The sequence below is a fragment of the Monodelphis domestica genome, chromosome 8 (assembly GCF_027887165.1).
Source record: "Monodelphis domestica isolate mMonDom1 chromosome 8, mMonDom1.pri, whole genome shotgun sequence".
In the NCBI taxonomy this organism is placed as follows: Eukaryota; Metazoa; Chordata; class Mammalia; order Didelphimorphia; family Didelphidae; genus Monodelphis; species Monodelphis domestica.
The window spans coordinates 154635052-154661577 of NC_077234.1; the positions used below are offsets into that span (position 1 = coordinate 154635052).

At 34.8% G+C, this 26526-nt stretch overlaps 1 long non-coding RNA gene across 2 annotated transcripts in view; it reads right to left on the reverse strand.

Annotated features, from left to right (window-relative positions):
- Positions 1-26526, reverse strand: part of LOC103093234 (uncharacterized) — a 436070-nt gene that overhangs the window by 205508 nt on the left and 204036 nt on the right. The window contains exons 1-2 of one of the 2 annotated variants that reach the window (XR_008914052.1): positions 11091-11819; positions 10466-10563 (exon numbers count right to left, since the gene is read on the reverse strand). This is a non-coding gene — a long non-coding RNA (uncharacterized LOC103093234). Of the gene's footprint in view, positions 1-10465; positions 10564-11090; positions 11820-26526 lie in introns of those variants that run through there. The other variant, XR_008914051.1, reaches the window with a different exon arrangement.

A 26526-nucleotide genomic window follows, 5' to 3' on the forward strand; every position in this document is an offset into this window, starting at 1 on the left:
TTATCTTGGATGTCTACCTTTATGAACTGTGATTTATGATCTACAATTGTCTGATTCTATACGGTAGAAATAATTTGATAACTTGGGAGATCTAAAATTAACAATAATAATAATATAGAAAATATATTAACTCTAAAGTCTAGCAATTCATTGAATATGTTCACATAAGACAAAATTAATGGGATTTTGACTTATTTAATTGTTCATAAATATTAAGGCACTAATAGGATTTATTTTTCCTTTGGGAAAAGGAAAGATATATTTGTTTCAATTAATATATATATATATATATATCAGGCATGTATGTATATATGACACTAGATGACTCATGAGCAAGAAATATTATTCAATAATAATTATGCAAAATGATATTGTAAATTTTAAGGAACACATTATATTAAAGGAATGAATGATTTATAGTCTTTCTCACCATAATGACTAGCCTGGACAAAAACAAGGAGTACATGCTATGTGTATACATATATATTCATTTATATGTATATGTAAATACACATAAATGTGTGTGAATATCTGTATTTATATAAAAGATGTGTGTATGTGAAGATAAGTAACATTCATTTTAACTGGTTTTCTAAATAGTTGAGAAATAAAATCATTATATAAAATTATATAGTATATATAAAATATGAAAATAGTATATATAAAATTATAATACAATTGCAGACCAGAATAAGCATGATCCCTAAATTGCAAAGTACATTTCCTCATGCACTGAATTACTTTGGAAGTCACTAGGACTTTCCTTGGATCTTTGCATTGTTCAGAAAGGTTTCATTTTAAAAAAGAAAAAAAATTAAAAGAGAACCCTGCAGAGTAGCAAGTTGAGCTCTGTTCCCAGGCCAGTCAGGAAACAAAAGTGAGATGGCAAATGAAACTTGAACATCAATATTAACAGTATCACATGTTTCTGCCTTGAGATCACATTATTAACTAGTGATGCCAACCTAATCGCTAGAGAACATAAAACAAGAGTCATCAAAGCTTTTTTTTTTTTTCCTAGTTCCCCAGAATGTGAAACATTTCCTGAAACAGGCCACTCAAAAAGGAAACCTTATCAACTGAAAGTCACCTAAACATACATATGACTGAAAACAATTTTTGGACCTATTTTCAAAGCAGACTGTAACATAATTGAAGTAGTAATTACTTCTGCCTAACTTCAGGATGAACAGTTGGAGGCATTGATTTTTCAGTGGATCCCATAGTTTCTACCTGAAAAAATAAATACTCCCCTTGCTTTTTGACAAGTAGTTTTGATGGATGGAACAAGAGTCCTGTGCACTGTAATTTTTCACTGCATTATAATAAAGTGAATGTTTTCTAAATGTCATAGTTTAAATTTCATGGGGCGTGAAATCTACTTTTGAAATGAAATTTAAAGCCCCTTTTCAAATAAGAAGTCTAATCTTATAGTCAAAAACACTTTATATTCCTAGACATTATTAACCTTGGAGTGCTGCCTGAAAGATGATAACACTATCTGACACATTAAGACTGAATTTGCTTTTATATAATTATGTTAAAGAATATTTAAAAATAGATAAGATTGCACAAGAAATGTTAAGTGTGTGCATTAATAGCATTTCCATTTACTAATAATAAACCTAGTCACTCATCTTTTTTACATGTTAATGTTAACACAGATACTAAGATCACTTCTAAAAGAAAACTATTTTGGGACTAATCATAGTGCTTAATGTCAAAAATGATAACACTTCACAGTAATCTTTTTTTTAAAGCTTGAAATTAAATGTTCTCTTGCCCCTTTTTAAGTCTGAAGAAAGTACAGAATTATTTCCTATTGATTAAATATAGAGTTCAAATGCATTTTTATTATATTGAGGACTATTATGGTGAATCTTGAAGGATTTTGAGAATAGCAGCTAAAAAATATATCAACTATTTTTTAATATTTTATTTTTAATTAGAATAAAATGGGGATAAAGCTCTGCAAGGAGCATGTAAATTGATTTCCTCTTTCAGCTCAGACTTCAGTTGTCAATGTCAAAGACCATTTTCAAAGTAGTAGGTGATGATGCCATTAAATTTGTTATCTCTTTCAAGGCCATCAAATCTTAATGACAATAGAAGCTATTTTTCTAGCTCCCACAATTTTCCTTTTCTTTTTAATTTTCATGTCACTACCATTTCCATCTCCATAATCCTAGTATAAATATAACCCCAAAAAATAAAGATCATTCTTCCTTTTAATATTAAATTCACCTTTACATATTCCTGATCCAAGTTCCTCCCTACAAATACTTGATTACACATTGCCCCTCTACTCAACTCAAGGTCAGACACTCTACCACCACCAAACTTCCCTCCCCTCCCCTAACCTAAGATATACTGGATCAGAAGATATATTGTCTCTTAGTAAACTCAGGAAATTTCTAACCTAAAATGTCTTCAGGGTAGTTTAGCCCTGGTTCCTGAGCTACTAGACCAGAGAATACTGTTATGGCAATTAAAGACTCAGACTAACACCACCTAGAATACACCAGTTGGTGACAGATTTTAAACTCAACTTCATGGGACTGTTTGAGAGAATTATAGGGAGAGAGTTTAGTTAATTCTCCGTCTTACATCATGGATTAGGGCAGAGTGGGGCAGTCTGCCATTCTTCATATGGAGATAGTCCTCCTCCACTTGTCCTCTTCTGAAACTTTGTTGGACTGCTATTGTTACATGGAGCATTCAGAGACATGGCAGGAAAGCTGTCAAGAGCCAAGAGTGATGATTGGTCGCATAATGGAAATTCCTTTCTGGGACATCTGCTCAATGCTTATTAAATGACTGATAACTCCATATCCCTAACAGCATTCAAGGAAACAGGAACTCAACTCATTAACTTCCAAACTCTTGAGTAACATCTTTCCTTCCTGCCCCTGAGGGGAAGGAGATAAACAAAGAAAGTCATTAAAAGAGGCAGTAAAGTGGCTCAGTGGACTGAGAGCCATGCCTAGAGACAGGGGACCCTGGGCTCAAATCTGAGCTCAGATACTTCCTAGCTATGGGACTCTGGGCAAGTCTTTTAACTCCTATAGCCTAGTCTTTACTGCTCTTCTGCCTCAGAACCAATACAAGCATTGGTGGAAGGTAAAAGGGTTTTTTGTTTGTTTTTTAAAGGAAGTGATTTACAGTCTGCATCCAACAGTGTGAGCTAACTGAGTCTTCTGATTCAATCTAATTCCTCCCCAACCTCCATCCTCACTGCCCACTATCACTTGATTGCCACCATTTTGTTCCTCTTTCTATAAAAGAATATCCATTGGCTGGTAAATCTTAGGTATAATTAATGCAGGAAAGATTAGAGATTGGAAGAGAGATTTGAATCTCCATAGAAGTATGAATGGCATTTCTACTTCAGTAAAGTTGAGTATAGGAGAAGAAGGTTTACAAAACACTTTCCATGTGTTATCTCGTTTGATACTCACAAGAACCCAGTTGAAGTAGGTGCTATTTTTATCCTCATTTTATAGATAAGGAAATTAAGGTTGAAAGAAGCCAAGTGGATGGTCCAGGGACATGTAGCTGGGGTCTGATACAGAATTTTAGCTCTAACCTTCCTGATTTCAGGCCCAACACTCTCCACTATCTACTGTATTGACATTGTTCTCATTGACATTGTTCTTGGCAAGGCCACCACCCCCAGTGGAACAGTCATCTGTGCTATGCCATATATGCACTCTATCTACTCCCTTTGAATTCTTTTCAAAGAGTAAAGACTCCTTATTGAGCCTCACATTAACAAACATTTATTGTTAGGGTTCCATTGTCTCTACATGACCCTATGGACTTTGACCAGGGGTTTTCTTGGCAAAGATACTGAACTGGTTTTCCATTTCCCTCTCCAATGTGTCCCTATTTACACATAAGTAATTGAGGCAAATAAGGGTTAAATGACTCAAATAATGGAAGTAGAAAGTAAAAATGACTCAAGCTAGCTAAAGTCTGAGGCTGGGGTTGAACTCAGATCTCCCTGACTCCAGGCCCTGTGGTCTACCCACTGCACTTACTTTCTAACTATGGACAAGGAATTATGTTGGCCAATGGATACACAAAGGCAAATATAAAATAGTCCCTGCCTTCAAGGGACTTAAAGTCTCCTGGGGGCATAGAATATGTACAAAAATAAGTTAATACAAAGAATGAGAAAAGTAAAGTATTTAAGACAAAGTTATTGGCAAGTTAGCGAAGTGGTTCTTTTCCCAAGTAGTTCTTCAACCTCCAAAAATGAAAAGAACATATGAACCAGATCTAGAGAAATTATAGCTAAATGCCCAAAATAAGAAGCCAGAAGTACCAACACAAGATAAAAAGCTCATGAAATAACAACAGAGAACTTACATTAAGGTCTCAGTCTACATAGCCAATATAAACAACCACACAAGCTGTATGCATCACTAAAGGATTAGTAGCCTTTTCCTAGATACCCCCATGACATCAATTATAATCACAGAAAGGAGGGTCAGAATGTGCAAAATAAGGCATGATACAGATCCAGCTGGAGGTGAAATACCTTCCAAGCCAGAGAAAAGCAACTAGTCTCAATCCTCTCCCCATAAAATTCAGTCTGGAGAGGAAACTCACTGGGATCTCATATACCCCTGAACACTTGGGAAGGCTAAAGATGCACACTCTCCATGTGGGCAGAATGGCCACCACAATAGCAAAAGAAGTTAGGTGGGACCAGGAGTGAGATGGAAGTCTCTGGAAAGCTATTGAGAATATAAGAAAAGGGATAAAAACCAAAAGATCAAGAAATAAAAATAGAAAAATTAGCCTATATTACATGAAGAAAAATCAATGATGAGATACATAAAGTGAAAAGGATAAAAAGAATTTTAAAACATTGAAGATTCTAATGTATTAAAAATATCATAAAGAAAATTAAATTTAAAAAGCCACAAGAGAAAATTCTGAATGTTCCCAAGAAATTCTGGAACACCATAAAAAAATTCAAAATGGTTCAAAGAAGAAATGAAATATTTTAAAAGGTCAGACAATAGAAATTAATTTGAAAAATCAAAGCAAAATTTATGAAAATAGCAGAAGAGCTATGTAAAAATACAAGATGGATTATCTCGCCAAAGTAGGAAAGGATCTGGGCAAAATTCTACATAAGTAGAAGAAATTTTTACAGAGGATAAACAAATCAATAACATGGCAAGAACATATGAAGTTTGTACAATTCAAAGTAACTAATATTGAAGACAAAATGTACAGAGATCACGTAAAGAACATCAAAGAATTGAAACTTAAAGAATACATATGTCCCAAAAGAAGATAATAATTTTAAAAATCTGAACACTATTGTTCAGGAAATAATAAATGAGAACCTTCCCAAACCTATGACTACAAACAATAAAGTACTGATGCATCGAATCCATAGAGCATTGCCAGAGAAAACTCCATGTTTAAAACTTGAACATACTTAGTGGTTAAAATATGGGATTTAAACAACAAATTTTACAACTAACAAAAGAAAGATTTTCAGGTATATCAAAACATCAATTTAAATAAATCCAGATTACTAATGAGAAATAAGAGCAAAGAAGGGAATAGAATATGCCAAAAAGCATAGGTGCTCAAGTTGCAGACCAAAAAAAAAAATTTCTCCTGAAAATCTGAGCACTGAAAAATAACTAGCTTTCAACAAAAGAAATAGTTGATGCATTCATGAATCAAAGAAGTAAACAGACTATTCATCTTGGGTATATTTCACACAGTAGAAACACCAAAAAATAATAAGTATAATCATTAAGAAAAGACTAAGCAATTAAATAATTTTATCATGTTAAATGTTTTAAATTTGTTTGTGGGATAAAAGAAGAATAAAGAGAGAGAATCAAGTTTTAAACACAGATTAAGGGGGCAATTAGGTAGCTTAGTGGGTAGAGTTCATCCAGGAGACAAGAGGTCCTGTATTATTATCTGACCTCAGATACTTCCTAACTGTGTGATCCTGAACAAGTCACTTAACCCCATTTGCCTAGCCCTTACTGCTCTTCTACCTTAGGACCAACACTGAGTATTGATTTTAAGACAGAAAGTAAGGGGTTAAAAAAATAAGGGGTTAAAGATTTCAAGAAAACTTAAATAATCAACATAAGGGAAACAGTAGGAGATGAATACTTCATGAATTCAAGCTCCCATTTCCTTATTATCATATCTTTTTCAGAGGGATAGCACAGTGGCATGTTTGTCAATTGGGAAGAGATAAGGCAAGAAACAAAGGAAATTAGGCAATATTCCCCTAACCTCAAGGTAAGAAGAAAAGAGACAATAATAATTTCATTAGCCCCTCTATGGAAGAATAAACTAAAAGCCATAAGTAGGAGAGCTTGAGATAAAGGGTTTGAAAGTTGACTCTTCACTTAGAAGAAGGGGGAAAGGAGGGGTTAATTAAAGAATATTCCCATGAGAAAGGTAGGGGTCTGTTGAGAGAGAGGGGGGGGGGGATATTATAATGAATTTTTGTCTGAAGGGAATAAGCATGATAAGAAGTCACTTTTGATAATTTATATTTTCCAGAACTACATCCCACCTTAGGAAAAAAGGATATTTAGTCTCTAAGAATGTCCAGAACCCAAAGTCATAAAAATGACCTAGATAAAGGAACAGGTAACCTGGCTTAGAAGCAGTGAGCGATCATAAGAGCAAAAGGTAAGATCAGGACTCGGGATTGGAAATAACATGACTCCAGCACACAACACTGAACTGATATTTAATGAATTAGCATCTCTAAGAGTTAGACAATAAAACAACAAGAGAAGGTAAAAAATTTAGACAAAAAATAGACAATAAAAATGTCAATATTGAAGGCATATACATAAAATGCCCTAGAAAGCCAATCCATAAAAGAATAACTCAGCTGCAAACAAAAAGCCTAGTTACACAATTATATTAGGAGACTTTTATGTTTCTCTCTCAAAGCCAGATAAATCTATCAGCATGATAAAAAGGGAAATGGAACACTGGAAAGCAGCATGGTACAGAGAGAAAAGTATTAGATGGGATTCAGAAGAGAAGAGTCCAAATCCTAGTTAATCTATTTACTACCTATGATCAAAATACTTATCTTCTCTGGGTTCCAGTTCCTTATTTGTAAAATGAGCACCTTGTTGTAGATAGTCTCTAAGAATCTTTCCAGATTCAAATATGAAATCTGTATATTTTCTTCTCAATGGGAAAAATCAAGAATATACATGTTTCTTTACATCAAATATTTTCAAAAGTAAGCTTTTCATATAAACACATAAGTAAATAAAAAAAAGAATAACTAGTTGTATTCGCCCTGCTGGGTACAGAGTGCCATCCTTAGTCCTCCTGACTTCTGTCTTGCCACTAGACTCTGGAAGAAAGCAAGGCTGCTAACTTTGTGCCACTCAGCCTCACTTAAATCCAATTCACAGCATGTCAAGACATTATCCCATTATGTCATTGGCTCTCTTTGAATGAAAGACAAACAATACCAAAGTATATAGTTCCCTACTAAGCATATTTCCCTGCGAGGTCAAAGAGAGAAAGAAATATGCCAGGAAATGGAAGTGAGTGAAGAGAATAAGAGCAAGTACAAGCACAAGAAGAAAAAGGAAGAAAAAAAGAAGGAAAATAAGAACCATGTTCAGACAGATATATAAATCCTATCAAACATTTGCAGAACAATTAATACTTCTTCTACAAAAACTAGTCTCAAAAACTGAGAATAAAAATATTGAAGAAGGGATCAGGGGGACAACTAGGTAGCTCAGTGAATTGAGAACCAGATCTGAGATGGGAGGTCCTGGGTTCTGGAGATGGAACCCCAGACACTTTCTAGCTGAATGACCCTGGGCAAATCACTTAACCCCCATTACCTAGCCCTTACCACTCTACTGCATTGGAAATACTACACAGTATTGATCCCAAGATAGTAGGTAAGGGTTAAAAAAAGTGATGGGGAAGAGTTTTTTTTAAAAAAAGGAAGAATAAGTTTTATTCCCAGAAAATAAAATGGTGATGTGTGAGAAAAAAATCAGGCAGAGATGAGTAGCAGGCTCCAGATAAGTGGTATTAAAGTTCAAGAAAGAGATTAGAGCTAGACATATAAATGTGGGAATCATTTATATAGAAATTACAGTTGAACTCTGGGAACCTTGTTAGATCACTGAGAGGAGAAAAGAATCTAGTAGAGAAATCGGGGGCTCAAAATAAAAAGAAAGATGATGAATTCATCAGCAAAAGAAACTGAGATAGAGCAGTCATTCAGGTAGGAAGAGAATAAAAAGGGACCAGTGTCACAGAAATAATGGGTGTATAGAGTTTTGAGGTGGAGGGATGGTTGATAGTATCAAAAACTACAGAGAAGTAAAATAAAGACTGAGAAATGGTCACTGGCTTTTGTAGGTAAAATCATAGATAGCCTTGTCAAGATTGGTTTTCACAGAGTGATGACCTTTGGAAACTATATTGTAAAGGATTGAGAGGTAGTAGGAAAAGACAGAGATAATGAATATAGTTGATGTTCCTAGTCATTTGGTTCTGAAAGGGAGAAAAGATACCAGATTGCAATTTAAGGAGATATCAGGGTCAAATAAAAAATTTTTTTAAAGCAAATTAATTGAAGTGTGTTTTGGGAGACACAGAAGGAGTCAATGGATGAAGCATGATGTAAGAGAAATCATGCTGATTTCTCCTTCACCCTCAGAGGAATTTTATACTTGCTGTCTTTCCCACTTTTCTTCCATCTTCTTGTTAGTTATGGCTCAGCTAATATACTTTAAGTAATCTATTTGACACACACATTTGAATCTTCGTTAATTCCGTTTCTTCTTTCCTGCCCTCTTCAAAGTTTCCTACTTTTTCAACCACACAAATGAACCTCTGTTTTCATTTATATGGATGTCCCTTGTAGTGATATCTATTATTACTCATCTGTGGGTATCCAACTAATATGACTTTTGTTCATGTTCTCATATAAGTGCACCAGATGGTCCAACGAATATGCTGACATTAAGAAGGTATGACTTGAAAAAGAGAGCACAAGACTCTCCACTAGCTTGAAGGGTGGCAGTGTGGGAAGATGGAAAGGTTATTGAATTTGGAGTCAGAAGGCCTGTGTTTATATCCTAATTCTGCTACTTAGAGCTACCATGTGAGCTTGGGCTGTTTCATCTGCAAAATGAGTGGGTTGAATTATATGATCTCTAAGATCTGTTCAGCTCCAAAACTTTTTGTCATGTTTCCTTTTTCTTTCAGAGCATGACCAGTCCATCATTTTTAATCACATATTTCTCTGATAGTCTTTACTTAAGAAGCAGCCTGTGAATTTTTCCATTTGTTCCAAGAAAATCCTCTCTCTCTCTCTCTCTCTCTCTCTCTCTCTCTCTCTCTCTCTCTCTCTCTCTCTCTCTCTCTCTCTGTCTACACATACACACACACACACACTCATTTTCCCTCTATTTCCCTTCACTTCTATTTCCGTCTTCCCTCACCCCTGCACCCTCTTTCCTTTCCTCTTCCATTTGTGAACACAGAAAATAGCTCTAATGACACCTGATAACCATAAGGCTATTTCTAGTAATTCCATTTCAAGGAAAAGGAAAGCTTCCGCTTTGATTTGACATAATAAAAAAACAGAACCATCCACCTTTAGAGACTTTAGACATGCCCAGGAGGTTCCTTAGGATAATTCCACAAATGTCCAGTTTCTTCCTCATACTTTTAATTAAAAAGGCCTTTCCTCATGCTTTAATTCCCAAGACACCATACATAAAACAAATTCTTATTCAATGTTATTAGGGTTTTTTTTCCTATTTGGTGTAACTACTTACAGGGCAACAATGTTTTAGTTCCTTGCTTTTGAAAAGATGGTGATTATTCATTAAATAGCTTGTTGTGGGCTCTGCCTAGGAACCTAACTTTAACTTGCAAAAAAATAGGTCCATGATAAAAAGTTGTGCCATTCAAACAACTAATTTACACACAAACTTCTGAAGCATAATCTATTTTCAAGTAGGGCAAAGCTCGTATTCACAACTTTTATCCCCAAACACAGTTTAATTTCTCTCAAATACTTAAGTATTCTGTTTGATACTCCAAGCTCAAGGACATTGACTCAAGGACACAGAAAATCAAACTATGTTCCATCTTCTTTTCTATCTATCACCACTTCAACATTGTTTAATATTATGAGATGTTTGAAATGTATGTCCTTCCCTAGAAAAATAATATATTTCAGAAGTAAAGATAAGCCAAAATTATGCTATGTAAAACCATAATGCAAAGATATTCTTTATCCTTTAAAAAAACTTGCCATTTGCAACTAAATTCATAGCTGCCATTCCTTCAGCAACATTCGCATTTTAAAGCACTTGAAATAGGAAACTTTCAATCCATCTAAAACGTTTAGATTAAAAATAAAGCTTCCTTCTATAGTCATTGAGGTTTAAAAGATTACCTCCGATTTCTGCTTCTCTGCTGAAGCAGGGTTCACAATGTGACTTGTAAGGAATCCAGATCAGGCTTCTCAGATGATCATTTGAACTCCAAATTATCCTAAGAAGTAAAACAGTCAGAGTGAGGTGCCAGGACAAATCCACTCATCTGTAAAATGCATATGGCCTATAATACAAGCAATTATGTGAATTACAAATATATGCATATATATAAATGGCAAACTTTAGAAGTTCTATTAAGATGAAATGGCATTTGATTCTACAAAGGGAAGAAACTCATTGATTCTGTTGAGTATTACAGAGACTGAATTGTGCTTCACAAACAACCTTTTGGCAACTGGATGGAGGATGGATAAGTGTTGGAAAGGATGAGGCACAGCAGACTTTGGTAAGAGGTCCAAGGGAGAAGGGAGAAGAACCTGAAGTATGATAGTGGCTTTGTGAACAAAGAATGGGAAAATGTGAGAGATATTTTGAAGGTAGAAAAGATAAGATCTGGCAACTAACTGGAGACAGGGGGACTTTGGTGATAATGCCAAGGCTATCAATCTGAATCCCTGAAATGCATCTGAATAGGGATGGACCTGAGGGGAAGCTCCATGATGCACATCACATCCTATTTGTTACCTGCTGGTGCTAGGTCTTATTTACTGTGTCCCACCAAAAACAGCCATGGCAAGGAGCAGAATTGAAGGTGTCACACTGGAGACAAGCACCTAAGGACAGACCAAAAAGAGCAGGATGTGACCCAACTTCCCACCCTCTGATTAGATGATTATCTCTTGGGTTATGCCATGGGAGCCCTACTTCAGAAAACACTTCTAGAGTTCATAATTTGTCCAACTCACCACAGTGGTAACAAAACTTGATTTATAATAGTTTCTACTACCAAAAAAGTTAATGTACATTTATCCATCACCTACTGTGTGCCAGCTACAATATCAGGTGCTGAGAACTAATCCATGGCCCTTTGTGGTGATCCCCTGATACAGTTTTCCACAGAATCATCCCATTTTCAGAACTTTTCCTGATCTAAATTGCTCCCATAAAACTTTGGTTTTCTATGCTCTACTCCCTCAAAGCTTTCTTGAGGAGAAAACTATATCATTTGATAAGCAATGCTATGCTAATATGTTAGTCTTTCGCAGTAACACAGGTATTATAATATGGTCCTTAACAAACGTTATCAATTGTATTCAATTAATATTAGTTGGATTAATCTAGGAATGAAGCCATTTTATGTTCAAGCATCTAGAAGTAAAATCTTGAAAATATCTATATTCCTTAACCCTAAAATGCAATTATGAATCAAGGAAGTAGAGATTTATTTTTAATTTTAAAAATATTCTACTCTACCAACACATGTAACAAGTTCCCACTTCTACTACCTGCTTCTCTTGGCAATGTTAAAAAAGGTGTAGGAATATTGGAAACTAGTATTTTTTTAAAATTATGAATCTTGACAATTGGTTTAAATTTTTGAACAAATATAAAAAAAATACCTGTACAATGCCAATGTAGACAGTTGTCACCACTATCAAATATTATAATACTTGACTATTTATTCCACATATAAGACCTAAGGATTTTGATTCTAAATACTTAATTAGCAATATATGAACAGATCCATTGTTTAGTAAGCTAAATAAGGGTATAAAGTACAAAATTAATAGCTTGCCTAATTTAAATTGCATTGAAAAATTCACATGTGTGCTTTTTAAAAAATAAACACAGGAGACAGGCAAAGTAAAAGCTAACTTTCAAACCTGAAATATTATTGCAAATTCAAAGACAGAATGTTATAGGAGTTATTATAGTCACAAAAATGTTTTAGAAATCAACAGTACTATATTGTATTTGTTAGTTGTTGAATATTTTTTGAGATCATCTACTCTGATATGAATTTCCTATACATATTTGCCACTTACTTCTTTTATAGTCTCTCAGGTAAGTGAAACATGTCAATAGAATATAAAGATTTGGAGTAAGATTTCAAAAGTGTGGGCTTCCACAAGGAGAATATATTTTAGTTTTTTAGTTTATGTTACCTAAGAAATTAAAGAAATTAACACGGATTAGACATCATGCCAACAACTGCCTTTTTAGCTATCACAATGAAAAATGCCCATTATTTCTTTTTTTTTTTTAAACCCTTACCTTCTGTCTTGGAGCCAATACTATGTATTGTCTCCAAGGCAGAAGAGTGGTAAGGGCTAGGCAATGGGGGTCAAGTGACTTGCCCAGGGTCACACAGCTGGGAAGTGTCTGAGGCCAGATTTGAACCTAGGACCTCCCATCTCTAGGCCTGGTTCTCAATCCACTGAGCTACCCAGCTGCCCCCCCCCCATTATTTCTAATGTAGAAAATGAAGTGTTCTATTAAGTCTGATGTCATCTAGGCAAATTGTCAGTACACAAAGGAAATTAGCCAAAGAGAAAAAAAAAGAATCTCAAGGATGAAATTCTGGCAAATGAGCAAAGGTATAGCAGAAGAGGGAAAATCCCTAAAAAGAAAGCTGTTGGTACAACATCAATTCATTAAACAGCTTGGATTTTATAAAGATGGACATCTAGAAAAGATGGAAGCAAAAACATGTAGAACCCCTGTGGATTAATACGAAAGTCTGGCCTGTTTCCATAAGAATATGAGGAGACCCAAAGCTTAGTATGAATAAAGGCTGGTTATGAATTCTAAAGACAATGGAAGATTTCAGCTGTACTGGAGAAAAGGAGAGGCTAAAATCAGGGAGAAGTTCAGCCCTGTATAAATAAGTTGATTCTTTGCTTCTCTTTTCTCTTCCAAAGAGAATGATCATTGGACTGGGAAAGACAATAAAAGTGGTCTGCAGGAACTGGAAGGGAATAGGGAATGGACCTGTAATTTCATTGGTATAGGGAATATTCAGATGAGAAAATTCTCTCCACAAATACAGATCAGCACTTTCTCTGCAATTATAGTCTTGATAGTAAGAGATTAAGTGACTTAATCAAGGTCACAATCTATGTGTAATAGGCAGAATTTGAACCCAAATTTGTCTAACTTCTGGATATCTATCCATCAATATTTAGTATGCTACCCTCTCCAGGGATGGAGGGAAAATCCATGCCAAATTAAGAAAGACAGCTTCTAGGTGCCATCAGTGATCATGTAACTACATTCTAGGGGGCACCTAGCAGATAAGATTGATAAGCCACTGTAAATTCTACATTAATTAAATTAAATTCTACATCTAATTAAAAGTTCTGTAGAATGACAAGTGCCACAGAACTGGACGAGAACAAATGTACTGTTTTTTTTATTATCTGAAATCAGAATTTGAAAATTGTATACTCAAAAGTTTCAGTCCTTTATCTACCAAAATTCTAGAACTTATAAGAATAAATGGTTTGAGAACACATAAAAAGAAAAACATTAATTTAAAAAAGCCAACATATCTTCATCAAGAACAGTTCATTTCAAAATGAAATAATTTCTCTTTTTTATATATTTAATAGCTTAGTATATTAGGGAAATGCTATAGATTTTATACAACCATTGACAAACTCTTTCATGCTATCCTTATGGAAATATTGAAAAACACAGATTAGGTGACTATAAATTTGAATGGATTTGAAAATGAATGGTAAAATCTATGAAATACTGTGGGCAGAGTGTGAGGCCTGAATTGGGAGAACCTGGGTTCAAGTCTTAGACACTTAATAACTGTGTGACCCTAGGAAAGACACTTAATACCAATTGCCTAGTCTTTACAACATTTCTACCTTAGAATCCATACTTAGAATCCATATTGATTCTGAGAGAATATAAGGGTGGTTATTTTTTAATTTTAAAATAAAGTATGCTTTGTCATTTTTGCAAATGATATGTATCTGGAAGAAATAATTAACATGTTGAATGATAATGTCAAAATCTAGAAATATTTTTGAAAGCTAAAGCAATGAAATGAATGATATAAAATGGAATTTAATATAGAAAAAGTATAAAATTTCATATTTCCTTTCAAAAAATCAAATTCCCTAATACAGGATAGAAGAAATATAATTAGTAGTGTGTTGATAGTTTCTATAAAAGATTTAAAGATTCTACAGGACTCAATATGAGTCACTATTATAACATAACAACCAAAAAACTAAAGCCATCCTGCATTGCATTTGAAGACAAGGGAAATCTAGCCAGGCTTCACCTTACTCTGTTCTGGTCAGACCAAATCTGGATTTTTTTCAGCTTGGAATACCACATTCTAAAAAAGTCAGAATTAAATTCATGTAGGACTATAAAAGGAAAACTAGGATAGTGAGAGAACTAAAGATCACGTTATTGGGGATGTATAACCTGGAAACTCCAGGAGGACATAACACCTCTGTTAGAAGATTCAGCATTTCAAGGAAAATAGAAATAACTGCATCCCCCCATTTACAGAGGTGAGCAAATATATGATGTGTGTATCTATACATTGTATGGATAATACATATTATACATCTATACTTTGTTTGATAAACAAAAGTTGTATATGTATTCTAAAAAGGATACATTAAAACTTCAGCTTCATTAACAACTGCTACCTCCCTACTTCCATTTGCTCCAGGGAAAAGAAGATATACACAAATGTAGCCATTCTCAGAAATTTGACTTTGCTTGACTCAGAAATACTAGGAATTTTATAGTACTGTACTAAGGTAGACATGAGAAGCAGGTGTCTTATAAATCACCATTTAGTGAAAGAGTTCTCAACCTAAAACACATGAATTTGGTTTTGTTTATATTTAAAGGACTATATTTTAATATAATTAGATTTCTTCATAATTCTTTGCATTTTATTATATGAATTTAAAAACATTATTCTACAAACAAGTCTATAGGCTTCATCAAACTATCATGGACCAAAGGGGTCCATGACACATAAAAATGGTTAAGAACCCCTGCTCTAGAGTAAGCAGACAAAATTAAACAGAAAGGTTCCTTCCAAGCTGAGGTCTGCACTCATGGATATTCACGATAGCTCTATCTGTATGCTCCCCCTCTCCTTCTGAGAAAGGGGGCTGATCTAACAGTCCTGCATCAAGTATTTGAAGGGCTGTCATCTGGAAAACAGATTAAATTGCTTTTGCTAGGCCCCAAAAGGCAGTACTGGCAGAATAGGATGGAAGTTGCAGACAGGCTGATTTAGGCTGGATAGAAGGAAAAACTTCCTAAGAATCAAAGCTGTCTAAAAGAGGAATGAACTGGCTCAGGAGAGAGTGGATTATCTTTCACTGTAAGTCTTCAAGGGGAGAATGGATAATCACTTGTTAGAGTTGTATAAGGGATTCTTGGTCAGGTATAGATTTTTGTAAATGGCCACTGAGGCCCCTTCCAACTCATAATCTGTAATTCTGTACAACATCAGCCTTGTGAAGAGTTGTAGAATCAAAGAATTCCAGAGCCAAAAAAGGTTATTATATCTATTTCCTTCATTGTGCAAATATGAAAACTGCAATTCAGAGAAATTAATTGTCTTGTCCAAGGTCACAGAACTAGTTAGGGGAATATCTATTTACCAAATTCTAGAACAGAAGGCTTTTTACTCCCTAAACCATCATCCATTACTCCTTCAAAGACATTTTAAATTAATTCAAGAAATGAACTATATTTTTAACTATACACAGTTATGATCTTGATATAATTTTAGACCTTCTATGAATCCCTAATTAATTTCCTTTATCCCATTCAAAATAGGGCCAAATGAACAATTGTCCCTAACAGGTGTCTGCAATTTATATTTCTCATAAGGTAAGTAAAAAAAAAAAATTAATGGTTTGCAAAGTTTGTCCTATTGTGACATAATATCAGGAGTTTTCCTCTCTCACCAGAATAGACAAAGGATAGTGAAAAGTCTGTGCTGTTTTATGGCTTTCTACCAAATGCACAGAGAGCAAACTAAGTAGAATGTCATGTACAGGTCTTGAAATCCCTGAATAAGGTGATGTCTATTTTTGGCTCTTGAAGCTATCCATACTAATTAATGGAACCAGAGAAGCAGGCCTAGGAGATGTTTAAAAGACTATGACAGCCAAAGGTGATTGGGGCTTCATTAAGATGAACATTATGCATTTATGACTGCAAGGAGTGTTCTCAATGGCATTGGCATGCAATTTTAGTCCAAATGGAAGTGGTATACACTCCTCAGGAATTACTTAGGTAAGATCTCTTTCCCAAAAGTAATTATCTCTTTATGTTTTGACATAGGTGACATTTGTTAATAGTCTCCATAATAAAGCACTGGCTATCATCTGAAAATTTTACAAATGAATAAACCACCAAGAAAAAAGTCCCTGCTACATGATACGGGATATTTTTAGGTCAATATCATCAATGTCAAAAAAAAGTGTTTGTAAATACTTAGATCCACTGCACTAAGGTATTTCCATAAATATCATCTCTACATCTTTGGAGTTTACCACTGAAGAAAGCCAACACAGTTCTGAATAAACATTTAAATTAGAGACAGAAAAACAAAAACTGTAAACCAATAGAGTCTGACATCAAACCATATAAATTTCAGAGGTAAGTGCATTTTGATGGCTCACAAGTACATCATTATGGTACTGTGTAGAAAAATGGATGATATAAACAAAAAAGCTATATCCTTTTGCTGGAACAAGCCAACAGATGGTCTTAAACAGCTATAAAGTGTGCTGAACCTTTGGGAACATACTATCATAACTAACTGGCTTGCCTATATGTCACAAATATACATTCAAATGATATACATTAGACCACACCCATACAATCGATAGAATTGTTAAGTCTAATGTAAAGGAACAAAGGTTCATCTAATTTGAAATAAACAGATAATCCAAAAATCATTTAATAGAGTTTGGGAAAGCAATATTTAGGCTGTGGTTACCTCAAAGAACAAAGGGTAGCAACAATTACAGCTTCCCAACTGAAGGAAATTTAGAGGATTATGGAAGCTAGTTGCATATGGCACAAAAACATATATGTATGTACCCACAGAGCATTTGAGTAATTAGATAATTTTTTGTCCAAATCAACACAGTTATTTATTTCAATAGCAAATTACTGCAGCTCATCACAGAGCTAATCTCTCACTAGACCCCTCTCTTTGGTATGATTATTGGTTTTTACTCTGGTTTTTACACTTCAGATATTGCTTCTTGCCTCTGATTCTTCTCCTTTATGACAAGTATTTATAGTTGTTGATTTGAGAACTATGGCACCTAAGAGTGAGGAAGAGATATGGTACAGTGGGAAAATTTTGAAAAGGGGAGCCAGAAGACCTGTATTAATGTCCTACTTATGGTCCAGACTATCTTTGTGATCTAAATCAAGTCACATCACCCTCTCTAGATTCCAATTATTTCATCTTTTAAATATGTCAGGTGATCTAGATGACCTCTGAAGATTCATCTATAATCTCTGATCTAAAAGATCAAAGAAATAACAACCCAAATTTGAATAGAAAAATTTTCTACAGTAGTTTAGTTAGTAGTCATCCAGGATTCACTTAAAGTTTTTCAGTGATGAGAAACACAGCACCATTTCATTTCTGAATAGTTACAATTATTCAGAAGTTGTTGTTGTTGCTTTTTGTCAAATCCAAATGAAGTTGATTGATGGGGCAATTTTTCCAGGGTTTTTTTGTTTTGTTTTACCATCCAGGCTATATTCTCAATATTTACCAGCTTATCAATGCCTTCCTTAAAATGAGGTACCCAGCACTAAACACATTATGTATTGACTTAAGCAATTATATATTACCAACATCATTCTAGACGCCATTTTTCTGTTAACATAGCATAAGATGGCTAGACTTGGTATTGATGAGTTAAAATCTTGACTTTTACAGATATTATAACTTTGTGGCAATGAGCAATCTTCTTAACCATTCAGTAGCCCAAGAACTTATCCAGGAGTTTTCATTTAAGATTGATTAAGAGCTTTGTTAGCTGCCAGATAATTTAATAATACCTCAAAATGGCTAATAAACATTTTCATAGTCTTAACTTCTGAATTTTAAAAATTAACTTTCAGTGAAATTTAGCATATAGTCAAATATGATTGGCACCAGAGTTTTTATAGTTTTTAGAGCTACTATAGCATTTGGTGATTGTGTGTTGTTTGAAGTAGAAAGGAAAATTTCTTTTTAAATTATTCCAGAAAAGTATATAAAATCAATGTACATATCATATATTATCCCGATGATTTCCATTAAAAGCTTCCTACAAGAGAAATCCTAGTAGCAACATTTAAAACATTATACACAATTTTCAATTATTTTTAAATAAACAATATGTTGACACATTAATTTTGTAATTCTCTAAAATTCTGGATCCTTTTTCTTCCAATTGGTGTCTAGACACAAGTACCTCCTCATATGCTATGATTCATTCTTTTAATCTCAAATCAAAGACTGCATTTATCTCTATTCATCTTAATCTTCTTATATTTTGTCCATCACCTCAGATCATCTTCATATTTGGGAATCTTGGCTTTGTCACCTAATGTATTAACTATCTCTCCCAGCTTTATATCATCAATAATGTATTAACTATCTCTCCCAGCTTTATATCATCAAAAAATCTGTTAATAATTTTTTAATAATTTAAATAAAGGCCCACTATGCCTTTATTTAAAGTCAGTAATAAAACGTTCTGAATAAAATAGAGCAAGGACAAATCCCTACAGTGCACCACCTCCTTCAGGCTGATGTAAATCCATTAATCATTACTTTGGTTTATTTAGAAAGTAATTTTGCTCCTCAATCTATGCAAGATTGTCTCTGTTTCAGCCTTTTCTCCTCCCTCTCCCATACCTCCTGACCCTAGGAGGAGCAGTACCATCATTATTGGAAAGATTAGATTTGTTTTCACAATGATACCCCATGCATTATCACTGCACCAAAGGCTAAAGCCTAGAGAAACAGATATTGGTCAGAATGCTTTCCAACAAAATCAGTAGTCATATTGGGGCGCAGTTCTTCCACTCACCTAATAACATATAGCCCGTTTCCCAGCCTAAGCTGCTTCTAAAATAGGACATTTCTGGGTTTTTTTGTTTGTTTGTTTGTTTCGGGTTTTTTTGCAGGTCATCTTGTGTCCTGGGAAAAATTGTCCTCTTTGCCCACAGAAAAACAAAAGATCAAGTTCAAGTTTGATCGGGTAAGTCTGGGTGGGTTAGGTGTAGCCTTCAGCATCAAAAGTAACAGCTAGGATCAAGGGTCAATCAAGGTTATCCAAAGACAAAGGCATGGAGTCAGTGCTACATGCCTGACCTTCATGTACCTTAAACATCATTCAAGGTTTCTCCATGCCCAATCCTGGCCTAAAAATCCAGATTTGTCTTGTATTTAAACCTAACCCTCAGCCTTGGTGACTCATAATTTTTCTCTGTCTGTGAGAGGAGCCTTTTGATTCTAAAATGCACATGGGAGCTCAAGACATCAGCTTTAATCAGACAGCAGTTGCGATGGGTGTTTCTCTCTTGATCTCTTCTGGTCATAGTTTATAATCATCTCTTTGTTGTTCCATGAGCCCTTCAAATCTGGTTTATGCAAAAGAACCCAACAGAAACCTTTTCTCTCCTTTATGGAGGATCTAAATTGGATTTCTGTATGACATAACTAAATGGGTTCTAGACATGGATCCAAAAGAACTAGGTTCAAATTCCATATCTAAGACAGTTGGGGCCTAAGAAACAAACAAAAAAACAGGATAAAAAGAAATAAATGGGGGAAAGCTTTATAAAACAAAATAAAGAGGAAAAGAAATAGAAAGTATATAGTTCAAATATTCTAAATTATTGTTGATAGAATAAAAACCTACATGGGCCCCAAAATAGAGTCAGTGTAATCTAAAAAGGCCTACTGCATGAAATAATTCAACATTTATATTATTCCTTATGAATTAAGGCATAGCTATTTAAGAGGAGAGATACCTCAATCATTGTGCAGTAGCAAGCATTAATTCACATTATAAATCCATTACTACCCATTGGAATATAGGAGTCCTAAGGAAATGGGTCTCAGCATATTCAATTCCACATTAACTACTATTTATAGGGCATTTTACTAGGATCTGGATATATAAAAATGAAAAATAATGATCTCTACCTCCATGGAACTTTGCTAATCCAGAGTTGAAGAGTGTATAAAAATAACTAATAAAAAAATTTAACTGACTAAATGCATAGGAAAACTCAGAGTGATCAGAAGGGATAGCTAGGTGGCTCATGGAATTAATATCCAGGCCTAGAGATGGAAAGAACTGGGTTCAAATCTGATTTTAGTCACTTCCCAGCTGTGGGACCCTGGGAAAGTCACTTAATCCTCATTACCTAGCTCTCACCACTCTTATGCTTTGAAACCAATACACGGTATTGATTCTGAGACTGAAGATAAGTTTTGGTTTTGTTTTTTTATTTGGTTTGGTTTTTGAAGAAGGGGGAAAAATGCTTAAAGAGGTTCAAGGAACAAAGAACCAAATCTAGCTAGCTAAGGTGATCAAAAATGGTATCATGAAAGAGGTAAAAGCTAATCTAGCCTTAAAATAGAGAGAAAGACTTCATAAATATGGGAAGAATGTATTGCAGGTCTGCTAAATACTATGTATAGAAGCAAATGAATGGACAAGAGAAGAATGAGATAAAATTTAATGTAAGTTATTGGTTGATAGCACAGAGAACTATCTGATGACACTGGAAGAACACAGTATATAAGGACAAAAGCATGATGGAAACCATGAAGGCTACAGAATTGAAGGAATAATAAATGGGGTGACAATAAAACCAGGGTCAAAAGAGAGTAGAGAACAAATTTCATTTACTTAGACGAAGAACTGGTGTTGCTTATTTCTTCCATTTTCAACACCAAAGCATTTTCTTTCCCATGGGACATAGATATTTAGGCAGTAAGATAAAGAAAATATAGATTACAGAATAAATATAGAAGGCAAATGTGTTTCATGACCCAGTCAACAATTTGGACAAAGAACTATATTTCTAACTTGAAAATATCAAGGAAAGAGTGGCTCAAGTAGAAAAAAAGACCTCTGGTATACCCCAAACTCAGATATTGCCTTTAAAGATTATAGTACTGAATATGAATGAGAAAGGCTTCCCCTAGAGTAAGAGGCTATGAAAATGTCAAGTAATTTAATTTGTTATTTTTTCTAACATAAATGAGTAAAATTGAGCAATTCAATAAGGATTTAACAAATTTTGTGAATTAGCATTATTTGGTGATCATATACATAATGAAGCATATAAAAAATTAGCCATAGAGCATCCTATATTGTGTCCCCCATTGATTTTCAAAAATTCAGTCAGTTTTAAATATTTAGTACTATCTTTCACAATGTGGTACTTGTAATTGCCTCTGCTTCACTTTGCAGAAGCAATGCCATCCTTAGCAGTATGAGACCTGGTCTCAGCAACATAACAGTAAATCCTTTCTAAAAATAAACTAAAATAGTCTTATTCAAAAGAAAATCATAGGTTTTGCAAATTACTAAAGGAAAGGACAGAGAGGGGTCCAGCAAAAGACACTTTGCTTCACATAAAGACTCCTTATCAGATTAGAAGGAGATTTAATATCTATGAATTGAGGGATAGATTATAGTGTTTCAAATAAAGAATGATACAGGAAGCTGCTGCACCAGCTTCTTTTCCCTCAGCTTTATAAAAAGCCATGTGTGTATACAATCCACTGCCAAGTCAGTTCAATCATTAAACAAATATTTGCTGAAAACCTATTATGTGCACAATCCTGCTCTGGGCACTATGAAGTTACCAGAAAATCAGATGACAGATGGCATCTTTCTGCTGTATACATGGCTTCTACCCTCAAAAAGCCTCCAGTCTCACTAGGGATATTAAATATAATCACAGGTAAAATCAGATGATATAGGGAAAAATGTCAAAAGGACTACTCTAGGCAATAAGCAGAAGTGACGCATAATGACGTACACAGCTAGTGACTAGACACCCAATGAATGTTGAATGATTGAATGAATAAACAAACAAACAGAAATGAATGGATGAAATTTGATGTCAGAATCTGGGTTTGTATCCCAGTTCTGACACTTAGAATCTTTGTGACTGTCTCTGAGCCCCTGTTTCTTCGTCTATAAAATAAAAAGGTTGAATGAGAAGTTTTTTCTGTCCCTTGAAACTCTAAATCTATATGCTGATCTTATGAATTCAGAGGAGAAAATGTCTATGCACTGGAATTATGTAGTAAAGTTAAAGAAGGCAGAAGATTTAAGCTGGGCCATGAGGAATTGGTTAACTTTGGATAAGTGAAGAGGAAAGAAAAACCTAATCTGCCTTTGCAAATTCATTTATTTCTCAAGAATAGATTTTCAAAAGGACAGTTATGTAGTTCAGTGGATGGAGAGTCTAGAGATGGGATGTCCTAGGTTCAAATATGGCCCCAGACACTTCCTAGCTAGGTGACCCTGGGAAAAGTCACTGAACTCCCATTGCCTAGCCCTTATCACTCTTCTGCCTTGGGGCCAATATGCAATATTGATTCCAAAACGGAAGATAAGGATTTAAAAAATAGGTTGCCAATAATACATGATCAAGTAGGTGGCAACTTTTGCTAGGCACAAAGACAAACCTAAGATGATAATCCTATTTCATATAAATGGCTTGGACATTTGACTCTCACTGAGACTGAGAAGTGGCCACAGCAAGCATGTTTAATACCCAGGCTCAAGTTCAAGATCACTTCAGATATCTTTGAATTTTCTAACGCCAATTCTTCAAAGATAAGATAAGAAAGTCCTCCTGTTTATTTCATAGGATGTCGTCCCTTTATACTTTTTCTTCAGAAAATTTCTGAAGGGACTTATTAATGTATTCTAGGAGTGAAGTAAGAAATGGGAATTCTAATCCACCACGAGATACATACTGCAAATCCCACATCTTTCTTTGAACCAAAGGAGAATGCTATAAACTTTCAGAACCCAGAAGATAGTAGAAAAGCCTGTCATTTGTGAAGTTGAAAGGTCACCCTGTAGTATGACATGAGAACATTACCAACCCCAACGTCCACTAAAATATCTGAACAGCCTCAATTTCTATCCTTTCAGTCACTCTTTTTAGCTAAAGCTTAATTTATTAATTTATTGTTAAAATTCATAGGCATCTGTAGGAGAACGATCTCTTTTAGTTCCATTAATAATGTGTTATCTGAGTTTGGGACCTTTCTTATTTTGTTGTGTTGCAGGGAGCTTCACATTATTGCAAAGGCCATTGGGTAGTCATGGTACTGTTTCAGTCCGGAAACTATTGATTAAAAGGTTTTTTTGTTTTGTTTTGTTTTTTTTCATGGAGGAAAACATGCTATTTCCAAGCAAAACAATGGAGAAATCTGGGTCAGCTTGTAGGGCTTGCGATGACCTGCCAAAAATATATCTAACTCCTAACTCTTTATTATATTTGCCCTCTTCCACTTATCTTTCAACTTCTAAATACACTTATAAGATTATACATCGTTGAGGAATGTTCCTTTTTAAAGAACATGATCATGACATTTGTTTGTGTGTCCATGTACAAGGCAGAAGAAAGGGAAAGGCAAGGCAATGGAGGTCAAGTGACTTGCCCAGGGTCACACCACTAGGAAGTGTCTGAGGCCATATTTGAACCCAGGACTTCCCATCTCAAGGCCTGGCTCTCCATCCACTGAGCCACCCAACTGCCCCCATGGACAGACCTGTTTTGATGGAGAAGGTTTGGACTCCAGAAGGATCTAGAGGAGTCATCTGAGCAGGTGGCCATGTATGCATGCAGCAAATAATTGTTCTAGGTTGTAGCTTTGTTAGGTAATGACAGAGAAACACAAAATAGCACTGTGATAGGAGGAATTTCAATATCTTTATCCTCTTTTTTTACATTTTATTTTCGGGTTAGCATTCACAAACTCTTATGTTATTCTATAGAAAGCAAGAACATATCGCCTAAATGTTGTATTCACTACATTGAATTCTAAGTCACTTGGTGATCCAGGATCGAAGAGATGTTATGGGGAGCCAAGAAAGTATAATGGCACCCTGTATTTACATGATACTTTGAAGTTCTCAAGGCATTTTCCTTAAAACTATCCTAAGGAGTAGGTGATAAAAACATTAGGGTATCCCTTTTACAGATTAGAAAACTAAAAGTGTAACTAATCAATAATAAATTGACTAGTACGTTCTAGAGCTAGGACTACCTTTCTGAACTTTGTAGACCAGGACATTTTTAGAATTTAATTATACTCTGTGGTATTTTACATTTTACCTAGGTTGGCTTCTATTTTGGCTCTCCAATTCAACATATGCTCATGAAAGTTCTACTGTATAAAGATCATTGTATTAAGCATGAGAAGTCATACAAAGTTTAGATAAGGCATCCTCTAGCATCATGGGCCTTATAGTCTAGGAGAAATAGAACAATATGCAAAACTCAAAATAGCCTATAGAGTTCAAGGAAATTATCTTATGCAATACTTGTTTGTTTCCAGTGAGGAAATTGATGGTACAAAGATTTTTTTAAATGGTAGCTACTACCTATGGAGTATGCAATAGAGCTCAGCTTTTCACCCAACTTCTCTGTCTGCAAAGCCAATGTTCTTGCCCCTGTATCATGACATACTTCTCCACATGCGAAAATTGATTAAGAGACATATGAACAAATTGTTACCTGGGGTCTGAAAGGGAAAGGGATATTACCAGCTAGAGGAAACAAGGAAATATTTTGCAGAAGAGGTAGCAGTTGATACTTTGAGGATAGTTAAGATATAAACAAGCAAGGAAGATGAGGAGAGTGAGAATATTCCAAACAGAGCTAACAATATAAACAAAGGCAAGGAAGTGGAAAAGTTCTGTATGAGAAACAGTGAAGAATCTAATCTGGCTAGGGCATAAAATAGAGAAAGAGGAGTAACTTGGAATGATGACAGAAAAGTTTGGTAATATTAGAATTTGTTAGGTCTCAAATGTCAAAGATAGGGATTTAAACTTTAGAGTCAAGATAAAACCACTGCATTTTTTTTGAGAAGAAAGAAGCCTAAGGTGCCCAAATCCGAGATAGAAAATAGGAGTTTGAAAGATGGTGATTAGAGAGAGAAAGCCTTTTCAGAGCTTTACTGCAATAGCCCACTTCAGTGAACATAAGAACTTGTTAAGGTGGTATCAGTGGGAATAGAGACAATGGAACAAATCCAAGAAACATCATGGAGTTAGAATTGCCTGGATCTGGTAACTAATGGGATATTAATGATGAAATAATGGAATAGGAAAGATGAAAAAGAGTAAAAGTTAGCACCAGGGTTTTGAACACAGAAGATTAGATGGATTTAATGCTACTAAAAGAAATAGCTAGATTAGGGAGAACATGTTGGAGGGCAAGGGGAGACATGGAAATGTTCCTTTTATGGTTCTGACAGGGCATTCACATAGAAATGGATTGCTTGTACAATTCAGACAGTTGGAGATATGAGTTTTTACATTAGGAGAAGGGACAAATCTTCAGATATAGATTTGGGAGCATCCTGTGTAGAACTAAAGAGTTGAAGCATTGGGAATAAATGAGATTCCCACAGGAGAAGAGAGAAAAGAGAACAGGGCAAAGAATAGAACCGTAGGCAATAAATGTCTGTTGAATTAAATGCTCTCCTTAAGTGGTCATGAAGAGGATGAATAGTTGTTGAAGAAGGCATATAAGGAGTGATTAGGGAGAGAGAAAGAAAACCAGGAGAGTGTAGAGTATAAGAAGCTAAGTAAAAATAGAATGTCCAGAGGGAGATGGTGTTTAACAGTGTTAAGGAATGGTCAAGAAGGTTAGAATGCTAAGGAAAAAAAAGAGTAATTAGTGATTAGAAGGGAACTGATGAGCTTTGATAAAACAATTTCAGCAGTGATAGGGGCAGAAACCAGATTAAAATAATGGTGGACAAGATTTTTTACAAACTTGATTGAGTAGTACTTGAATGGATGATTTAGAAGAGATGAAAAATGCTCTTTTTTTAAACAAATATAAATGTATTCTAGGCAAATGGGAAGAAACTAGAGAGAAACTG